Source organism: Calonectris borealis, chromosome 4 (genome assembly GCF_964195595.1).
Source record: "Calonectris borealis chromosome 4, bCalBor7.hap1.2, whole genome shotgun sequence".
NCBI classification, from domain to species: domain Eukaryota; kingdom Metazoa; phylum Chordata; class Aves; order Procellariiformes; family Procellariidae; genus Calonectris; species Calonectris borealis.
In genome coordinates this window covers 36,959,658-36,971,736 of record NC_134315.1, presented here as the reverse complement: position 1 = coordinate 36,971,736, position 12,079 = coordinate 36,959,658, and positions in this window count along the sequence as shown.

The window sequence follows — 12,079 nt, the reverse complement described above, 5'->3', positions numbered from 1 at the left end:
AAGAAACAAAATGAAGCTGTATTGAGGCTGGCTGACCTACAGGCCCAGCAGAGAGTGCAGGAGGGCAAAGCAACCCACTGGGTTTTGCGGCAGGGGCTGTGTCTGACAGTTGGTCAGGAATGAGAAATCTGTGTGAGGATGACTGGCAATCAGAAGATCAGAACACTCACCTCCTACATGCGGTTTGGATTTGGGGAGACAACAGGGAAAAGAAGGTTATTTTTAGAGGGTGGGAGATTCAAGGGAACATAGGATTTTGGAAGGATGGGACTAAGTGTTAACTTGGAGCTGACCTCTTGCCTTAGCCCCTTCTCAGATGCAACACTGAAAGCTGACATTCATCCTTCATCTTAATCATTCCTGCCTGTTGTCACAAACTGTCTCTGAAATCTAGCACTGGTTGTAGCTACCAGTGTAATTCTGTAAATGATACAGCAAACTACAAGGGCATAGCTAACATGTACATACTCTGCAGTACAGGCTGTTATACCTTTGTAGGTTTGAACCGTGCCTAGGTCACTGGGGTCTATAGGTGATACTGTAACTTCTCAATCAGCATCATCAAAAACATACAACCTTTAAAAAGCTCGTCTGCAAGGCAAAATAACTGTTCTGAAGAGTTATACGGCGCTCTGCTTTTCACCCAAGTGACTTGGTGTCAGTGTTCCCTAATGAAGCTATCAGCTGGGAGAATAGCTCACACGATATTTTAGCATTCTAATTTCTTCTTCTTATAGAATAGCAATAAATAAATTTGCCAAGGCAAATTACATAGGATTTTCAAAAGCATTTCTTATGTAGCTGCTCAATCTGAAAAGATAAAGTTTGGGAGGAGGTTTAACCACAGTTTTCACCGACATCAGGGTATATGCTGAGCACTTCTCAAACCCCATCCTACATAATTGGTGTATATAATTTATTCCTGCATGTACTGTATGAGGACTGAACACAGTGTAATCTTCCTTCAAATACTGAAGGAGTCAGTTCCAGCTGTGCCACTCACAAGGCAAGAGTGACAACAAAGCTCCACTGTAAGAGGCAAAGAATCACAAGTACCATTATTAAACATAAATCAAGAAAACTGAGCAAGTCTAAATCTTTTCTTCTAGAATATACTGTGAGGGGAAAGAGGTTGGAGGCAGGAACATTGCAACCAGTGCCTTGATTCTGTTGTAACATTTCCTTTCTATTTTGTGCACACAAACAGCCTGCTACCGCTATAGTTAGTGATTTGCAGATTGGGCAGTAGGAGCCAGGCTACTGACGTATTTGCTTTCTGGGGTAGCTGCCTCCTCTCGGAGTCTATGAGCAGTAAATGCCACTATAACATGGCTATTAAAGTCTAAAGTGTCCATGACTAATATCAGATGCACACATATTACAGCGTTACGGTAACAGTGACATGGTCTATGGATATCTTTCATTAGGTCAGCTGATACAGCTGGAGATAACAGACCAGCTTTGAGCACATAAGCCTGTTCTAATGTTTTAAAAGTAATATACAAAATACTACCTTTCCTTAGAAACCTTGTCTCACTTATGGCTAATATACCTATAGTAGATTCTTAATAACTTTTGTCTTCCTTAATCCACTTGCCATCCTTGCTAGTATGAAATGCCATTATAGAAAAAGAAGTTAGATTTTACTCTTCTTGCTACGCTAAACCTCTGTATGGTTTATCTATGATGGTGGACAAAAGTTTCCATGTTATCCTTACTGATAACAGCATTCTCCCACAGCATTCTCCTAGAGAAGTTGGCGGCTCACGGCCTAGACAGGTGCACTCTTCGCTGGGTGAAAAACTGGCTGGACGGCCGAGCCCAGAGAGTTGTGGTGAATGGAGTTAAATCCAGTTGGCGGCCAGTCACGAGCGGTGTTCCCCAGGGCTCAGTACTGGGGTCAGTCCTGTTCAATATCTTTATCAACGATCTGGACGAGGGGATCGAGTGCTCCCTCAGTCAGTTTGCAGACGACACCAAGCTGGGCGGGAGTGTTGATCTGCTCGAGGGTAGGAAGGCTCTGCAGAGGGACCTGGACAGGCTGGATCGATGGGCCGAGGCCAACTGTATGAGGTTCAACAAGGCCAAGTGCCGGGTCCTGCACTTCGGCCACAACAACCCCAGGCAACGCTACAGGCTTGGGGAAGAGTGGCTGGAAAGCTGCCCAGAGGAAAAGGACCTGGGGGTGCTGATTGACAGCCGGCTGAACATGAGCCGGCAGTGTGCCCAGGTGGCCAAGAAGGCCAACGGCATCCTGGCCTGTATCAGAAACAGTGTGGCCAGCAGGAGCAGGGAGGTGATCGTGCCCCTGTACTTGGCACTGGTGAGGCCGCACCTCGAATACTGTGTTCAGTTTTGGGCCCCTCACTACAAGAAGGACATGGAGGTGCTGGAGCGTGTCCAGAGGAGGGCAACGAAGCTGGTGAAGGGCCTGGAGCACAAGCCGTATGAGGAGCGGCTGAGGGAACTGGGGTTGTTTAGTCTGGAGAAGAGGAGGCTGAGGGGAGACCTCATCGCGCTCTACAACTACCTGAAAGGAGGTTGTAGCGAGGTGGGTGTTGGTCTCTTCTGCCAAGTAACTAGCGATAGGACAAGAGGAAATGGCCTCAAGTTGCACCAAGGGAGGTTTAGATTGAACATTAGGAAAAATTTCTTTACTGAAAGAGTGGTCAGGCCTTGGAACAGGCTGCCCAGGGAAGTGGTGGAGTCACCATCCCTGGAGGTATTTAAAAGACGTGTAGATGAGGCCCTTAGGGACATGGTGTAGTGGGCATGGTGTGTTGGGTTGACGGTTGGACACGATGATCTTAGAGGTCTTTTCCAACCTGTATGATTCTATGATTCTATGATTATATTCCCTCAGGTTCACAAATTATCTTCTGCTTCCAGTCAATGCAATTCTTTAAGTTATCCTGTTGTTAATATCTATGAGATTGGGAACGAACACGCCGTTCACATGCTGAGTCTCCCAGGCTCATCCTGTACTTTTACAGTCTGTCTCAGGCCCACCTGGCTGGATAAAGAGGGAGGGATGAGGGAGACAGATGTGAAAGGGGAAACCATCACAAGCCAATGCAGAACCATTTTTGAACCAGACTTAGCTCTTTTAGAATGCTCCTTTTCAATCAAAGTAACACCTTATTTAAACATAAACAATACATTTAATTTATAGTAAACTCAATTCCCAGTTAAAATTTTTTTTTTCAGTAAATGCAAACTGTGTGATTTAGACATGGCCTTAACTTATCCTAATGGGGGTTTCTTAATTTCTCCGCTGGCAAACCAGATGCCAAAAGTCCATTGAGAAGGAGCTCGCTCTCCATGTGTAGGCAGGCGCACTCACAAGGATAGCTCTCTGCGGCAGTGCATGGCAGCTGCCTCTGGTCAGGTCCTCTAAGCCCATTAAGCAGCAGCTGCATAAGGTAGGAGGAAGGCATTTGCACCACCTCAGAGCTACAGAAGATATAAATCAACTCAGCTACTGCATCCCTCCTGCATCCCAGAACAGGCCCCCCTCCACTCTGGAAAGGAGAGCAGCCCATGGAAGGCCCATGACAGAGCAGAGGAAAAGAGCAAGATGGAAGGAACAGCAGAGAGGAACCACTACACCCTGACCATAACCCCCTCCCCAATCCCTGTTGCTGAAGGGGCTGAGTATAACTCGTGGTGATAACAAGGAGAGGAGACTGGAGTGAAGGAGTGAAATTGATCCTAGGAAAGGGGGGGAGAAAGGCCTTTTCCCTATGTGTCTTAATGTTTGTCTTTTTTCTTCCTAAATCAGTAATTAAATATATATCTATAAATTGGCAATAAATTAAATTAATTTTCCCTAAGTCAAGTCTGTTTTGCTCGCAATGGAAATTGGTAAGTGATCTCCTTGCCTTTAGCTCAACCCAAGAGCTTTCTCTTTCCTGTTCCTCCTACTTTCTCCCTGCATCTCACTGAGTGAGTGAGCGGCTGGGTGGGATTTTGGCTGCTGGCTGGGGCCAACCCACCACATACAGCAGAGAATCTGGGACAATGCCTGCAAGCAACATTTGGTTTTATAGGAGGAAAGACATTGGGGGGCAAGTGACGAAAGTGAAAATTATGATATCTCAGTCCTACACTGTGTTCTCAGTTACACTCCAGTTTTGCATTAGAGTAAATGAAATTACCCCATATTAACACAGAAGTAATCTGAGAGAAGCATCTGGCCTCCGGTTCTCACCATAAAGCAAATAAAGAGCTATTACCTAAGCTATGCTATGAGGCCTATGCACTCTCTCCCACTCGACTTGAGCAACAATAGTCCCAGTAAACATACATAATTATTTGTTTGGATCACATTCAAACACACAGTTGTGCCATGGAAGAGATAATGATTTCTGTATAAACACTAATTATTTCTAAACAACAGGTGTAGGCATTATAATAATCTTTGAAATTGCTATATTTAGTGAATCTGAAGGTTGATTTGGAAATGGGACTGATCAGTTAAAAAAAAGACTGCAGAGAAAGCATTTCATCACTGAATGATCAGGTTCTATTCTCTCTACTGCGACAAAAGCCAGGTTGTAACCTTAGTCCCTAAAATCCCCTCCTCCCTTATTCTGAGTTTCTAATCTAACAGCTCTTTCTCCTGCAATTAAGACAGACCACTTCTCCTTATAATATTCATCCTCTTTTTCATATATATGCTCTACCTTTGGGTATGACAATGATGGTATGTCTAAGGGTTCCCTGGCAAAGAAGCCCAGATGTTGCTGGTGCCCATGTGTCTAACCTAAGCCTATTCCTGGTGGCATTTGATAGCAAAACAAATAGAGGAGTCATGCAAGACTTGGCCCATATAAAAAACTTCTGCAGCCGACCATTCAGATTCCAGAGGTTCTGAGAAGAGGAGATCTCTCAGTATCTCACTGGCAAGAGATGGTATTTCAGCTTCTAGGGTCCCATTATTATTTGTGGGAAGATATGAGGCCGGACATGTCCATAGGTCCCTGGCTGATCTGGGCAAAAGAGCCTTCATAACCCCATAAGCTTTTTTTTGCACTTCCTGTGGCATTTGTCTGCTATATGTCCAATTATTGTAGATTCCTTCCTTTACTGCTTAATGTAGCCGGACCAAATGTTTTAAATGACTTTTGAAACTCAGCAGCAAAGTCCCGGCTGTTGTCTGTGGTTCCCTGGTAGACATCAGCCTTAGAGGCAGGCTTTTATTTCCCAGTGTGTTCCCAGCTCACCTTGGATTGCAAAGGGCCTGAAGTTGGCAGAGCTAGGTTAGTACAAATTAGGCTTCCCACATGTCCCTACAAATCAGTGTTGTAGGGTGTGTTCAGTGTTCAGTTTTGCTCCCGGTCCTTAAGAATGTCAGATGCAAGCCTGCATGTTAACTGCTGTCTTGCTGGCATCCTCAAGAATATTACACAGCACAGTTTTTTACTATTGAAATAAGGGCTCAGTGATAACTCTCCTATAGGGCTATGAGTAGCTGTGCATACTCTTAGGGACACGCTTCAAGACAAGGTGACAGCCAGTGGAACACCCTGGGCTAAATGCAGCTCCTTTGTGGTGAAAATGTGTTGCTTTAACCATAAGCAAACACAAGAAAATAATTATTAGAAACAGAAATAAATGCCGTGTCCAGATAAATCTTAATCCATGAATTGGTGCACAAAGACAAGACACTGCTGAGAAGAAGCATCTTGCCTCTTTTAGGGACATCGGCTTCTCTTAATTTCAGAATTTACCTGGACATGGGAGCTGAAGCAGTGTGTGGGTAAGAAAGGCAGGAAGCACAGAGGAGGGTTACTGCAGCTGAATGCACAGCAAGAGGAATGAGGTAGGGGCCAGTGTTGTGCATCTCTGTCTATTTTATTTTTGATACTTTTGGTTTCTCAAAGGTTGGTCAGCTTTGCTAGACGGTCTTTATCCTCTGTCTCCTCTTTACACCCTTACCACAGGACAACCATGGAATACTCCTGGAGCTGAGACACTTGACAGAAATTCATGCATAACCGAATCCAGGATAGCTAGAAGCCAGTCAGAGGGCTATAAAAGAAAGAACTGGCGAGGAGGCCTTGGCAGTAAAAGTATGTGAGAAACAGGAGCCCACCCAAATGCATTCAAGGGTCATTTGAGACACCCTTGGAGATTGCCTAGGGGATACCATTCCAGAAGGTCACATGCATCTTTGCCTAGCGGATATCATTCCAGAAGGTTATATACATCTCATCAATCCTGTGTCATATCCAACAGCCCTGTGTGCAAATGTGTGGACAGCTGAATTCAGCTCCAAAGCTTCCTGAAGCAGGAGGACAAGGACTAAGGAAAAGAAAGAGTAGAAGAGCAACTAATGGAATAGGAAGGAAGAATCAGTTGCATCAGGTTTGCAATACTTATTTGATTTACCTGAAGTGCAGGAAGGTACCCCATGTGGTTTCAGTACAGTGAACTCAGACATCTACCTACCCCTCATGTGTGTATGCAAATAACATATTGCTTGCTAAATAACTCAAAAACATTCGCATTCCTGTTTGAGCAAGTGTGTGTGAAAGTGCTGGAATTTACTTCTCCAGATTTCATGGGTGGAATGGCTTTCTGCAGTCCCAGATTCCACAAGAGACTTTCACTCACCTCAGTAATGTCACTGGCTTCTGCCCTGCTATTGGCATGACAAGTTTTGGGGATAAAGTCCTAATTTTTGGAAAATAGCAAAATATCTCTATCTAGCCCAATGCTTCTTTATTTTAATCAAACTCTAATTCACAACTAGGCCTTGGAGGTTGAGTAGAGGTTCTATTAACCGATATCACCATCTCAGAAGTACTTCAGACTACATATAGGGCCTGTAAATGCTTCAAGTTCTCAGAGAGATACTAAGTACAGTTATTACCATTTTTTGGAAATAATTAGCTTTTATTTAGAAGTCTGTCATATTTCCCAGCCCACAGAAAGCAAGAAGGTATGTTACATGCCTTTGAAGTCTTTCTTCTAAAGTATGTAATTAGCCTGTAAAGAGCAACTAAATCATAAACAGTATATACCCATAACATCAGCTAATTTTAAACGTAATCAGCATACTCCATGCAAGAAATACATCATAAAGGAATTTAAGAAATGAGAATCAGTCTGGAAATGTTATGTGAGCCTTTTAGATTAAAAATAATTCCACTCACAAATGAGAAATAAAATGCATATGCTGCATACCAGGAATCAAACCTGGCCATGAACTGGGAGTATCTGACATTTCCATCTTCATCAAGGGGGATTCTGTCAAGTAGCAGCTCAAACTCTTCATCAGTAATCTCCACACCAAACCTGAAACAAACAGCAGTTAGCAGCACTCGCTTGCGGAGTTCACATTTGGGTCAACAGTACCCACAATACCCTGAGCATATGGCTGCCATTAACTCTTTGTTACTGCTTCGGTCCTCAAGATCAAGAGCACCACGTGAATATCAGAGGTTAATCAGGGTTTTGATCGCTTCAGCTTTCTCAAAGAAAGAAATTCTACCCTAGAATCCCGGCATTGGTAGGGCACAGAAATAGAAATACTAGCATATTGAACTGTGTGCAATTGTCCTCTATAAAAAGTTATTCATTACACTAAAACACTGGTATTGCTTAAACTAGTTAACTCTGAAAGGCTTTTCATTTGGACTGTTTAGCATGAAAGAAAATGTAGAGAAAAACTGTCTTTTCGGGAAACAGCTTCTTAGTGCTTTTGGAAAGCATTTCATAATGGCTTTAAAGACATTTCGCATACAAATATTTAAAAGTGGCAGTGTTTATTCATCAGCAAGAAAGTGTTTTCACCTCTTCAGAACAATCAAAACATAATCCTTGAAATACTGGCATAAACAGGAATGACTTAAGCAATAATAAAGAACAAGGCATTCATTCATCATTTTGCAAAGCTGATAAAACTGAGCTGACTTTTGGGGGGATATATTTTCTTTTTGGCAAGGCAATGAAAGGGTATACAAAACATAATATTTATTTGTTGTTTTGCTTTCATCATCATGCTTTCCCATTTTATATAACTCAAGAAACCCTTCTGTTAGAGGGCCATTTGTCCTTAACTTATTTTGGAGATTTCTGACTCGGAGGTTTGGAGCACGGAGAATGGCTCATTCTGCAGAATCCTTTACCCTGCTTTATTTCTGAGAAAGTCTGCTGAGGAGGGCAGATACAGCTGCTTTTGCATTTGCCCTCAGCAGATAGTATCTTATTCTGCTAGCTTTCAACTTCTCTTATCTACATTCACTTTTCATTTAGACACGTGCATTTAGGGAAGCTAGAGTTCCGTCAACACACATAAAACCAGAAACATAGAAACAACGTAAACCTGCAGCATTTTTTACCTATGAAGAATATAAAAACTAACTTGGCTGGGGAGTGTCAGTAAGAACAACTTTTCAGGAATCCATAACTGTTCTGAGTTAAACACCATTGCACAAGTCATTTGAAGACTGGCTATCTGCACACGTGATCAAAGGACAAAATCTATTTGCTGACACAATCAGTTAAACAAAATCTCCTGTTTGTTGCTATCTCCTAATCCTTCTCTCCATCACTGGCATCAAGAGATGCCATCCCAGAAAGGAGTTTAGGCTGTATATAAGGCATAATCAGTGGGGAGTCTATGCTGAGAACCAAGAAGTTAGGTAAATTGGCCAACTTCTGGCTCTGCAACTAAAACAGATAGACTGTTTACTTCTCTGTGTGTAACCATAGTCACAAAGAAAGCTAAACAGGTTCCATGTAAAGTAACACATGAGATCCAAGGAAGAAAAAGAACAGCACTTAGTGCAACATTTATGGTTTTGTATAGCAAGCATATGTATCTGGGATAAAGAAAATGGCTTTTCATATTCATCATCACTATCTTCAAATAGGCAGGAGAGCAACAAAGCCACAAACTGTTCAAAAAGCAAAATGAAGCTTTTTGAACATTGTTCTGGAGTTAAAGACAAAGAATTGCTGTGATCTAAAAAACAGGAATAAGAAGAGGAAAACAGGCTCGTGGGATTGGAAGTTATTTCTTGATGTTTATTATCCATTTTGTCCTCTATTAGAGTAAGACTAAATAATTACTGAAGAGAGGCCCTATTTCTCTGGCAACTTCGGCTGCCTCAGTACAAGAATTTTTGTAAATTCTAGAAGGAGACAGAAATTCACACACAGATCACTCCAGCACTTTTAGCTGCAAATAAATAATCTTTCAATCACTAACTAGGCAGACTTCTCTGGGGGCTCTGGCTTGTATTATGTTTCCCTCTCCATAGCAAAAGACGGGTGCTCTGATTGTGCCAATGTAAGTGTTTGTATGAAAAAACCCATAAACTATGATTTTTTGTTGTTGACCAAGATGATTTTTGATGTAAAATGAGGGAGAAAAATCTGCATTTCTTCTGGTAACCAAATGAAAAAAAACCACCAAACACCAAACCCCCTTGATAGGCAAATGAGTAAGGATTCTCTTGGTACTGAACCCAACCTGATCATGACTTGTTACTGAGAATATTTATCATTATATAGGTTCAGTATAGCTCTGAGTAATTGCTCACTTAATTTCACTTAGGGAGGCTGATAAGTCGTTATTGGCTGGTAACCTGAGCTAGACAGGCAGTTCTCTAACGTGGAGTGAACCATGCCACTGCAGCAATCACAATGACAGCTTCTAATCATACTTCTTTCGGAAGAAGAATGTCTCAAACTGCTCTCCATATCAAGCTACATGAAGAGACTACCGAAAAAAAGGGTTGTCTAAGTTTAATGCTCAAGAAAGTTACTGAACTGTCAACTGCCAAGATGCACTTATTTATACCCACATGGAAGAGTTAACTATCTCTCTGCTCTGTATAATTTCCCATTCCCAGCATTAGCCTGTAACTGTGATCTGTGATATCTGATTTGGGCAGCTGATCTCTGAAACCCTAGACATATACTTGACAGGGTACAAATATATTTTATGAGACAAATACCACCATCATTTAATGAGCTAAATAAATAATGTCATTTCTACAAGGAGGGTGGGTCAGAATCATGCTCTCTTCAACACTTCGCTGTTCACCTCTGGCAGTACAAAACAGTCTTCAAACTGTTTTGACTGAAGCATTGCCAGTGACACACAACTTGTCCCTGAAACTGGCTGGGGAAAAACAGCAGTCTGGAAAGAACCCAGTGATCTCTGGGTGTCACAGTCCCTCTTGGGAGATGTCAAAAGTCATTTCAGTCTTGAAGGTCCCCAAGCTTCCCAAATGCTTCCAGGGAGATGGGAGCTGATCTGAAGGTCTAGTCAAAAGTATGCCTGCATACATTTACTTTGTCGGGTGGTGAATCCTATTGGAACAGGAGGAGAATCAATGCAAGGTTCTGGGGGGTTCCCTATTCCGGCCTTATGTCACACCTGCAAGGTCAGAAAATACATAGACTGGTCTAAAGGAGTAAGACTGGGGGAAGGGAGGAACAAGGCTGCACCAACTTTGCATACTGACATTTTCTCCATTATTAAAATTCCAAAGACCTATTTTACATTACTGATCTCAGGATTTCTGGAAACATGCTGTGACTACATTACATCCATCGTGCTCACTGGTGTGGAAACAGAAAAAGCATTGAATGAAGAGAGTGTATGGCCTATACCATTTGTTATTCCAAACACTGATATTATACCTTTCATTCTGAACCTCCCCTTTACAAACACTTCCATGATATACAAAAGCAGTAAACAGGAGGATCAAGTGCTCCAGCACACAAATGCAGCCACCTGAAACTAAGCAATGATTTAATCAAACAGCAACAGCACACAACAGATGAATCACTGGGTTCTCCAGGGCACATTTTCAAAGGCAGGTGCAATGGGCAGGGCTTGAGAAAAAGATATCTATTAACTGGAGGGCTAAGCCTATTTAGACAGAAGCTGATGCAAAACGCAAGGGACTGGTTAACAGCGAGGTTGAGAGAAAATGCTTTGGCAAGAAGCCCAGAACCCTGGCAAAGGGAGCACCTGCAAAAAGTCACATGTGGTTTATCGTACCAATACCTACATTTGCACATGCAAACTGGGAAGTTGCTATTTCCATTTTTTCATATGTTTAATATCTGCAATATAGCCAAATAAAGGCAGTTCTCACCTCTCAGACCTTAAATCAAAGAGACAAAGATAAGGTACCTTGGGAAATTCAGCAACTGTTTCAGTCAGTTACTGAAGTGCCTTTTAATCATCTATAAAGGCACCACTCCTGGGTACCAAGGTAACAGCGGGTTTTTAAGAGGTCATTAGTGGAAAAGAGAAGATGCCAAAAAACCATCCTCTGCAAGAAAGCAATTGGGAAGAAGCACAGAAAGCAGAAAGGAAGAACTTAATAGGGTGTCAAGACTAGCACGCTATAGGAGCAGAGATGGCAAGGCAAATAAGACAGCAGACCAGGTCAGAGGGATAAGCAAGTCTGAAACTCTGATGGACATTTGAAGGAAGAATGAGATGTTTATAGTGATCTGATTGTAAGAAGTAAGTGGGAGGAATTTTCAAACAGGGCGTGATATAGCCAGAAAGATAAGCTAAGGGGATTATTCCAGCAGTGTGACCTCAGATCTGTCCAGGGAACAAGGGCAAGGCAGAGGTACTTGCAATTGTTGAGAAATAGCAGGCAGTTGTGATGTGCACAGCCATACAGTTCCTATGTGCAAACGTGTGTGGAAATCATGTTTTCTGCTGGCAGGGAGAGCATGAATTCACTACATGCTGCATTTATTTGCTCATAAAAACATGGCCCCTCCTCAGCACCTCTTGTGCATTTTATAAGAGATCACCAGGTATCTCGCCTGTGAAAGCAACATTAATGAATCAGAGTCACAAAAGAATCAGAAGCAATCTCTCTCTCTTGCATTTTTTAAGGAATCAGCAACAAGAACTTGGGCGACTACTTAAATATTTATGAGGTAAATATTTATGAGGGTACTCAGCCCCCTGAGCTGGAAGACAGGGACGGCGAGCAGGATAAACGCCCCATAATCCAAGAGGAAGCAGTTAACGACCTGCTACGCCACCTGGACACTCACAAGTCTATGGGGCCGGATGGGATCCACC